Here is an 11,538-nt window from a genome sequence, read left to right on the forward strand (position 1 = left end):
ATTATATACTGTACATGTATATTATATATAAGTATACTGTAGTACAGTGCTTACTATACTACTGTATTGTATTTTGTTACAATCTAATTTTCAATGTTTTTACCAGGGGTTTATCGTGCATTACGACATTTTCACCCAACGATACCAATTCCGGAACGGATTAATGTCGTATGGCGGGGGCCTACTGTATATCCTTCCTGTCACGCTGAGCAGGTAGGGGGGAGAGGGAGAGAAGTCATATCCTGGTAAGAGGGGGTACCCTCATAGTTGGGAAGGGTGGAATCTGTGTGTGCGCGCGTGTATATCTATAAATATATTTAGCAGTCATATTTGACGGGTCGCAAATACTAATATACATACAAGTGTAATCACAATCGCTTCATTAGGCGACAGAGTTAATATGATGAATAAATGCATGATATCAAGCAGTTCTCGGGACCATCACAACGAGTAATGAGAGATCTGGCCTCGTGGGAGGAAAGTAACTCCGAACAGAATATGACCTGAGAGAAGCGATTGTTCCTACGGAAGTCGTCTCTGATTAATGCCGCTTGTGATGTGACCTGAGGTCTCTGATGCACGGAGACGCCACCCTGATTAGCAATGCTGCTGGACCGTTCCAGAGAGAGAGAGAGAGAGAGAGAGAGAGAGAGAGAGAGAGAGAGAGAGAGAGAGAGAGAGAGAGAGGTATAATTTTGCATATTTGGGTGATCATTCATTGAAGATGAATGGTAGTAATATTGTGTCTAAATTGGAAACGATTGATATACACAATCTAATTATTCGACACATATTTTGCATCACATCTCTAGCAACCTCCTTCTCAAGATACATAAACGCTTATTCAAGTGCGAGAGAGTGTATTTTGAGAATTTCTATTTTTACATGAATTTATTTTTGTTTGCACTCTAAAGCATTTTCCAGTTTCTAATAAATTCATGGGCCGTTATAAACCCTTATAAAAATCAATTACATTTATCATAGAATGTTTTTCCATTTCTTAACTTGTATCTTGTTTGTATAGCTCCCATAAACTCTGGGAATATATCTAATCTGGATTTAACTGAAAATTATAATACAAAAACTTTACTTCCATTCATTTTGATCATAACTCCATTCTAAGATTTCTAATTTCCACAGGTATCTTCCCTATACGCTTAAAGTTACTTTAAAAAATTCATTTTACACCTAAATACTGTTTCTTATTTGTTTAACTCCAATTCAGAAAGAATATCTAACCGTGGAATCTAAAATGCAACCTTTCTAAAAGGGACCAAGTTGAACTGACCTACTGACCCAGCGGAGGGATTCGAAAGATTTCTTTTTCATTTCATCATAACTTTCCTTCAAAGAATATGAAGTCAAAGAACTTTTGAAGTTGAGAGAAGTTACAATCGATATTCTTAGCCCTGGAGGGGTAAATGATTGAACTCTGATATTAAATAAATGTCGCCTTTGGAGATTGAATATTTATAAGATTGGAGTCGTAAGGAAGGCACTTTGTTATGTTTATGTTCTGTAAATGGATTTGGCTGATATGAATATTATTCTATGGTATAGGCCTAAGCTAAAGAATGGGGTGAGGACGATTTGTTATATGTAAATTTTTTATAATTTGGGAGAGAAAAGGGAGTACATTTAGAATATAAAAAATCACAAGTAAAGAATAAGTTATAAAATATGAAATATAAAATATAAACGGTAGAATGTAAAATATTAAATGACATAAAATACACAATAATCATCATTAAAATATACATAGAAAATAATTTAGAAACTGACAGCAACGGCAGAATTAATCTATGTCGATGGTCAAACCGAACATGAATAGTAATCCAGATGTAAATCCGGGTCACCCACAGTGTGACGTTTGGGCAGACTGGAAACAAAAGACCAGCATTTTGGATTAACGAGGTAACGCGAATGCAACATTTGTTTAAAAGCACACATTTGCTTTCTGTAGGTTTAATATATGGATTTGGTACACATTCCTTTTATTTGTCTGAATTGGGAAATACTAACAATACTGTATTGCAATATTGTAATTTTTCTCTTATTTATTTTATATATATAATATATATATATATATATATATATATATATATATATATATATATATATATATATATATATATATATATATATCTATACATAAATATATACATTATATATATATATATATATATATATATATATATATATATATATTTATATATATATGCACACACAAACACATAATACATATATATATATATGTATATGAATATATATATATATATATGTATATGAATATATATATATATATATATATATATATATGAAAATATATATATATATATATATATATATATATATATATATATATATATATATATATATATATATATGTGTGTGTGTGTATGTGTGCATCTGATCATCAAGTTTTCCAGTGAGTTATATGCGTGAACGCACATATCCCGCCACACAAATATTTATACATACATAATATATATATATATATATATATATATATATATATATATATATATATATATATATATATTACATGATATGGCTTCCTGGTCTGGGCACTAAAATATATTACACTACGGCTCGTGACTGGGAACTAAACATATATTATATACTGCGACTGGCAAGTTAATCAACCTCTCGAATTCCAAACTCCTTTGTTTGCTTTTACATTACAACTGTTACACTGTAAAACATTAATACATGAATTCTGGGACTGTTAAATAACTCCCAGATTGAATATACAAATGTCACTTAAGTACACTGAAAACCAAACTGGGTAATTACTCTTAAGTATTATTAAGACGTATCTAAAACTTACGAACAGAATCTGGCTTTAAATAATGATGATTAGAATAATACTCTTTTTACAAAAATAAATATTTTCTATATAAATTACAACATTTTGAAAGAATTTACATAACAAAAAAAGGTCTCTGGAAAAATTTAATTCTGAACAAAACTTAGATTGAGACAAAAATGTTATGTTCTGAAAATTATATAAGAACTTGACTTGAACTATTATATCTGCATGAACCTTAGTCAAAGAAAGGAAATAATGGAATGACAATTTACAAAAGCTTGAAATAAATCTGAATAATACAATGTTCAAGTTTGACAAATACTGAAAAATGATAATCAGATGGCGTTACAAAATCTATCATTCCTACAGGGCCGTTTACAGAAACTCGACAAAATGCCAACACTCACCCTAATACAATGAACTTATAATCACCGTTTAGTCTTGCGTATCTTTTCGACACATGATTTGCTTTGGGGCACAGAGTTACTTAGAAGAGGACACACTAAAACGTACTGAACACTTTCAACAGCTATATTCGAGGCTGCATGCGAGAGGGAGAGAGGGGAAGTTATCTGTCTTAAGGCTGCAATCTCTATCTCGATCTAGGTAACATAACCTAGTTGTCACCTTTTATATGAAATTTGGCTAACACCAGAAGGATCAAGGTTTGAGGTCTGGTAGGTGGGAGCTGGGCGAAGCGTCAAAGTTGCCAGGTATCCTCTTCCGAACGCTGTACTCACGCCACACCAGACGGCTCTCTCAGGCCGCTAGAACCGCCCATCCTTTATCCCCGAAATAAAAAAAAGATAACATCCTCTCACCAGGCCTTTGTGACGTTTCTCAAGCGCATGGTGGAGAATCTTCCAAAGCATATGTTATAGAACATTCTCTCTCAAACATGTGTATGTGTGGGTATGTGTGTGTCTATTTGATAGCCACAGTGTCTTTTTTACTTAATTAGGATTTCTCACTTTTTACAAATACTAAGCCTAAATAGAGAAGTGCTGCAGTTAAGGAACCCTAATTATTGTTGATTTAGTGCGACCCACATCTGGCCTCAATTTGGAACATTTTAAAAGCAACGTCAACAACAATAAAAATAACAACAATTATTAAAGAGTAATTCAGTCGGTTTTTAGTGATTAGAATAAGTATGCCTTATTCAGCATGCAACGTAAATGAAATATTTACTCGATTCGTTAGGTTATCATTCATAATCGTTTACCAAACACTCGGAGTCTGAAAAGTCATTCATTGCAAGGTTCCTACCACGTCACTCAGATGGAGTATAAGAATCTCATTAATTTCTTTTAATGAACAAATATTTATGGAAACTGAGCCACTCTCAAAGTTGCTTATTCAGCTCTTGAGACGGCTCCAAATCTCGTCATCCTTCGACAGACAAAATCGGAAATGATGCAGAAGAAAGTCATTTCGTTAAACGTTATTCTTAAGATCAGGAGTTTTTCACTTACATACAAATATGCAGCTTAGGACAAACATAAATAGAAATACACATATAAACATAAATACGCACATTGATATATGTATATATATATATATATATATATATATATATATATATATATATATATATATATATATATATATATATATATCCAGACACTTCCTCTTTAATACATAGGGGAGATGATGTATATGATGCGAGTGTGCATTTGCGCATGTGTATGTATACATACACACAGACAAACAGACACACACACACACGCATATATATATATATATATATATATATATATATATATGTATATATATATATATGTGTATGTATATATATATATATATATATATATATATATATATATATATATATATATATATATATATATATATATATATACATATATATATATATATATATATATATATATATATATATATATATATATATATATATATAATATACATACATGATAACTTTTTGCACATTTAGACATGTTTTTCATAATCAAATAACCCATATATTTTTGCTACATTAATGTCTGGATTCTCTTAACGACCTCGGGATCAGAGCCCCAGGGGAAATCACACAAAGACAAGAGCTTGTGACCGGCCAGGAATCGAACCCTGGTCCGGCAAACTTCTAGAGACAGTGACTACCACTTGGCCACGAAGAGAGATAAAAGTCAATGACACACACACACACACACACACACATATATATATATATATATATATATATATATAGAGAGAGAGAGAGAGAGAGAGAGAGAGAGAGAGAGAGAGAGAGAGAGAGAGAGAGAGAGAGAGAGAGAGCAGCTTTGCACACTCTTTGGACGGCCTTCGGAAGCGTTTTGCATAAGCTACATAGGGACATCTCGTTCGGCCCACTATTTAGGGAAAGCAATCGAGTGCCAGTAACCCACAACAATATAGTGTGTGGATGCAAACGAGTCTCTCTCTCTCTCTCTCTCTCTCTCTCTCTCTCTCTCTCTCTCCTCAAGCAATAGACCAACTCGCGGTGTGAAAACGTAAAAGCTATTGAAACTTGCTCTTATTGTTGTAGGTTATTTGTAAAAGCTTCGTTTTTAACGCATTGGCAGTGAGATCTTTCTTGATTGAATAAAATGATAACCTGGTGAGAGATATGATGGGAGGGATCTACGACCTACGATACTTGAACTAAATTAGCTTGCTTGATAGATTGTCTAACCTTGTGCTAGACACGGGCTCTTGCGTTGGCTGCCCGTAAGGAACCTGCAACTAAATGCTGTAAAGCTCAGCCAGCTGTCCACATTGGCTGATTACATCCACTCAAAGTTCAACCACAATTATTACTACTATTATTATTACTTGCTAAGCTACAACCATATTTGGAAAAGCGGGATGCTATAAGCCCACAGACTCCAAGAGGGAAAATAGTAAGACATTAAAATGAATATTTCCTAAATAAAATGTAAAAACTTCAACAAAACAAGAGGAAGAGAAATAAGATAGAATAGTGTGCCCGAGTGTACAGTGGCCCCCAAGCAAGTTAATTTTTAAATGACGAATTCAGTGCAATTGACAGAGTAAACATTTAACTTAACTACCTTAAGATAAACAGACGGCAGTTAAATAAGAGGATTGGTCACTATCTGATAATAATTAACCATAAATTATAACTGTCACATGACGATTGTTTGTCCATTATGAAATGGTACACTCGGGCCCACTATTCTATCTAATTTCTCTCCCTCTTGTGTTGTTAAAGTTTTTATAGTTTATGTCGAAAATATTTATTTTAATGTTGTTACTGTTCTTAGAATATTTAATTTTACTTATTTCCTTTCCTCACTGGGCTATTATCCCTGTTAGAGCCCCTGGCCTTATACCATCCTGCTTTTCCTACTAAGGCTGTAGCTTAGCAATTGATAATAATAATAATAATAATAATAATAATAATAATAATAATAATAATAATAATAATAATAATAATGGAAAGAATCCTCAAGAGATCTAGAAACACGTAAGAAAACGTACCTGAACTTTTAGATAAGATAGAAAACGGGTCGTGTGATTTAATAAGGTGTACTTACCATAATAATGACATACCTGTGGGGAAAAAAAGATTTACATACAATGTACTTTGCCAGCGGCTTTAAAAACATTCACATTGTAATCTATGGTGAAAAATAATTAATCATGATAAAAATTGTATTGAATTAGGTATATGACATGGGCAGTGAGGGTAGCTAAGCTATGATTAACTGTATCAAAATTATTGCTGGATTCTATAAACTGATCTTAAAACATTTATCAATTAATTCCCTTTAATTATTGCTTACTGATTCTGATTCTAGTAATTTAGCGTATGGAGAACGCTGCAAGAACCTTCCTTATCCAGTTTCATGCAAAATAAAAAGGAAGAAATCTCTCCTCTCTAAAGTTTTTCTAACATCAGTATGGGGAATCTATGATGACTTCTCTGGTCCTTTATGCATATGCAGCATCTTCATGAATATGCAAATGTAGTCGACGTGGGAGGGTCTGGCCAATAAATGTCCACTTGTGTATCATGGATACACAATTTATAAAAATCGACAAAATAAATAAAATTTTTATTATCATCTCATGTTCCAATGTTATATATATATATATATATATATATATATATATATATATATATATATATATATATATATATATATATATATATAATTCTCACATAAAACATACTTGGAACTACATACGTATTATTATCATTATTATTATTATTATTATTATTATTATTATTATTATTATTATTATTATTATTATTATTATTATTATTATAAGGAAATAAACTACAAGGGAAGTTTAAGAACAATAATAACATTAACATAAATATTTCACATATAAACTATAAAAACTTCAAAATAACAAGAGGAAGAGAAACAAGACAGAATAGTGTGCCCCAGTGTACCCTAAAGCAAGAGATCTCTAACCCAAGACATTGGAAGACCATGGTACAGAGGCTATGGCACTCTAAGACTAGAAAACACTGGTTAGATTTTGGAGTGTCCTTCTCCTAGAAGTGTTGCTTACCAGAGCTTAAGTCTCTTCTACCTTTACCAAGAGGAAAGTGGTCATTGAACAGTTAAAAGTACAGCAGTTAACCCCTTCAGCGAAGAAGAATTGTTTGGAAATCTCAGTGTTATCGGGTGTATGAGGAAAGAGGAGAATGGTTGCTGTTTTACCAGTAAAATTCGTACATGACACTTGTCTCAATGATGCACACATTTCTTTCTATTCATAAATGTACATTTCCAATGCCTTGTAACTTCACTCAAATGTTTTTAAACATTTCTCAAAATAAAAACCCTAAACTCTATTAAAAGATGAATAACATCTACCCAAGTACGCACAGTAAAGACCAATTCCTCTAAGGAGTTGAAAAAATACTAAAATAAAATCCCTTCTTATCATCAATTATAAACTACAGACAGATTAAGACGTCTATAATCTTCTTCTCGAAGAGATTGGTAAAATTAATCATCAACGGAAAGAAAGATTCTGTTGTTTAGTTCGACCCGAGTGCGGTGACCGATTCTCTCTAAAGAGATTAATGGGAAAATTGGTTAACTAGATGGAGACGCTCCATTCGAAGTAGAAGCTAAATGATCCTTCGATTGAAGATAAAGAAGAGATTGAGCTTGGTAACAAGACAGCCACAGTAATTGGCAACGACGTAAGATGCAACATTCCCGAGAATTTTTAATTTTAATATTCTATATATACTATAAAAAATTTAAAGAGTCATCATGCCTTAGTGAAGTACTAAAGGGATCTTTAATGAAAAGGAAAAATAATTCACCCAATCTAAAAGTTAAATCATTATATTAAAAAAAGAATGCTGTAGTTACTATAAAGGAAGACATTTGCACATAAACCGATATTTTCATACATGCGAAATTTATTCAAAACCACCAGATTGGGAAACAAAATGGCAAGAGCAAAAACTCCAGGCGTGACGGAAACTCTAAACCACACACGCTGTGCAAAACACAATCATTCCGAGCGAAAAAGAGTGCCTGGCCCTGCCTACCTGCCTGCCAGTGCCTGCTTGCCCACGCACTCGGTCTCTAAAAGCACATTTTGCTTGCAGTACCCGAGAGAGAACACGCAATATTCCCGTATGGATGAGAACTATATTTCCAAGAAAGCATTCGTGATACACACGTCAATACATTGTTTAGTGGTTGAATAAACGAACCATAAAGATGAGGAGTTTTGAGTAGAAATGAAGAAGGTTTCTTCTATTTTTAGAAAATAGAAAGGGTGTGATTCTAATTTCTTTTACTTAGAAGGTAATTCAAACTCAAAATACGGGAAACGGGGTGAATACATATTAAGAAAAAATTCAGTCTATTTCATATTGCTTTAGACAACAGGGTAATTTCATTGTATAGAATAAAGATGATTTAGCTGTTGCAGCAATATGTAATCCAAAATATTATCATATTCTGGATGTCTCATTCAATTAAAAATTTATATCACAAAATATCTAGTTAACTGACAATTTTTCCTTTGTTTTGGGTGGGTGGGTGGGTTAAGAATAAACTTACTGGGCAAGTGACGCTATCTTTTTTTCTCGTCACTAATGTATGCGACCCGGTAAAAAATGACAGCTAAATATTTAGATAGATATGCACACACACACGCACCCACCTCTCACCAGGGAATGACTTGCCCTTCTCCCCCCTATCCGAGGTTCGGGGAGAGTTGAGGGTGACCGGAATATATATATATATATATATATATATATATATATATATATATATATATATATATATATATATTATATATATATATATATATATATATATATATATATATATATATATTGTTCACCCACGATTTTACAGCAAAATTATGATTGTGACAGTTACTGTAGAACTGGAGAGAGAGAGAGAGAGAGAGAGAGAGAGAGAGAGAGAGAGAGAGGAGAGAAGAGAGAGAGAGAGAGAAATCGAACATTCTCACGTTAATTTGACGCTTAATAATTCCATGATAGGCAAAGGACATTCGTTAGAGCGAGACTGCCAGCGTAAACGAGGACTTAATTATACGAGTTGGTAAACCTGTTTGCGATATTGGTGCCCGTGCAAATTGCTCGGTAATTTGGCAAAATCTAATAAGAAACACTTGGAATTTCTATCCGCTAATTTCCCGGGTAAGCGCCATTTTAATAATGAAAGCCTACCGGATATTAATTTGGGTTTTCATTGTATCGTGAAAGTTGTTGAAATAAGGTGGAATTTGATACCTGAATGGATGTGCGTGTTTGGGGAATTCAGTTATTGGAGAGGTAAGAAGTGGAATTATGATTTTACGAATCAAACTTGAATAGTTTAAAGGTTTAAAGGCCAATCTTGAATGACAGAGGCAAGGGACAGTGACAATGCTCTGTCAAGCAGGACAATGCCCTAGAGACTGACCATATATACACAGAGCCAGAGCCCCCTCTTCACCCAAGCTAGGACCAAGGAGAGCCAGGTAATGGCTGGTGATGACTCAGCAGATATACCTATAGGCTCCCCAAAAACCCCCGTCCTTAGCTCACAAGGATGGTGAGGTTGCAGCGACCAAAGAGCCTGAGCGGGACTCAAACCCCAGTCTGTTGTTCCCCAGTCAGGGACGTTACCACATCGGCCAACACAACCCTGCGCATAGTTTATTGCTGAAAATCGATGTTGGTTCAATAGTCATAAGATGATTCACTTGACAATCTATAATAGATTTAAATTTAATACAATAATGAATCCAATTTTTAATATGAGAGAGAGAGAGAGAGAGAGAGAGAGAGAGAGAGAGAGAGAGAGAGAGAGAGAGAGAGAGAGAGAGAGAGAGAGATTATAAACTTTGTTTTTGCCGGATTTGAAGACAAAAATAAATAGTTTTAATAGATACTCTGATGTAAATATGATATTAAACTGGGATACAGCCTTTGGTTACCAGAAAAGGCTTGGAGTTTCTTGTAACAAAATAGTTAAAATTTAATTTTTCAGATATCAATTTCTTTGCACAATTTGCTTTATTCATAAAAACACTAAAAAGAAATAAACCGCATTATCACAACATAGTAAAAGTAACGAAAAGAATCGCTAAGAACAAATCAAATCCAAAATAAACGATAAAAAACCCGTATTTGATTTATTCAAAGGATTTCCGATGGAAAGGGATCAGAAGAGGATCTTGTTCCTTCTCCAAATGATACAGCCGAAACCCTTGGGCAAAGCTCAATGAACATATCGAGATTACTTCGATTTTTATCATTAAAAAGTGACTGAAAGATTAAACCAATAATTCAGCGAGAAGTATTGATACATTTTCAGGATAGATTAAAATGAATGCTTCGACAAGAGCCGTATAGTAGCAACCTGGACACCAGTATGAGATTAGTAGCCTGTACACAATTTTTGCTAAAATCATATCAAATCTGTAATAATAAATTGATTTATGCAAGAGTGAAGAAATGCAATGCTAATCCTGGTCTTGAATGCGAAACGACAAGACTTCATTATCTACATTTGAGAATCGTTATAAAGATTTCTCGTTATCATGAAACGCAAACTCTAAATCCTTTTTCTAATCACCAGGTAAAGTAATAACTTAAAAAAAATACCGTATAAAGTACTGTCAATTCTTTGTCTATAAATTGTCTCAATATTATGAAAAGGTAGGTATGTATAAATGACTGATTACCAGAAAATGTAATGTCAATATCCTTATCCAAAAAGAGCTTTGTTATCAAGCAAAGTTTTAAATTAAATCCATCTTATTCGATACATCTTACAATCGCGTAACCAAATGAATTTAGAAAAAAAAAATATATATAAATAAAAAGGCGTGGTAGTTTTAATACTTTTGTTTGGGATGCCAATTATACTTTGAGAATGATGTCGGCACTTATGCAATTTCCCAATGAAATGAATCAGAATAAAAAAAAAAATATGAAAATAATCAAAACACCATTAACTGGTTTAATGAGACATAAGGAGTTTGAATGTATTGAATGAACACGAATGAGATAGAAATGGAAGTTAAAAACTTTGAGAAATGTAATTTCATAAATGATTATAGTCGAAGACTGAAAGGAAGTGTACCCAAAATGAGATTTATTTAAGCACAAGAATTCAAGCCAGATTTAAAGTGTCCTGTTATAGTTTTTGTGACAGTTGGCCATAATCCCGTGTAATGGAATTTGCAATTTATCGGAGAACGAGGAAAATTAATAACAAGAG

This window comes from Palaemon carinicauda, chromosome 15 (genome assembly GCF_036898095.1).
Source record: "Palaemon carinicauda isolate YSFRI2023 chromosome 15, ASM3689809v2, whole genome shotgun sequence".
NCBI classification, from domain to species: Eukaryota; Metazoa; Arthropoda; class Malacostraca; order Decapoda; family Palaemonidae; genus Palaemon; species Palaemon carinicauda.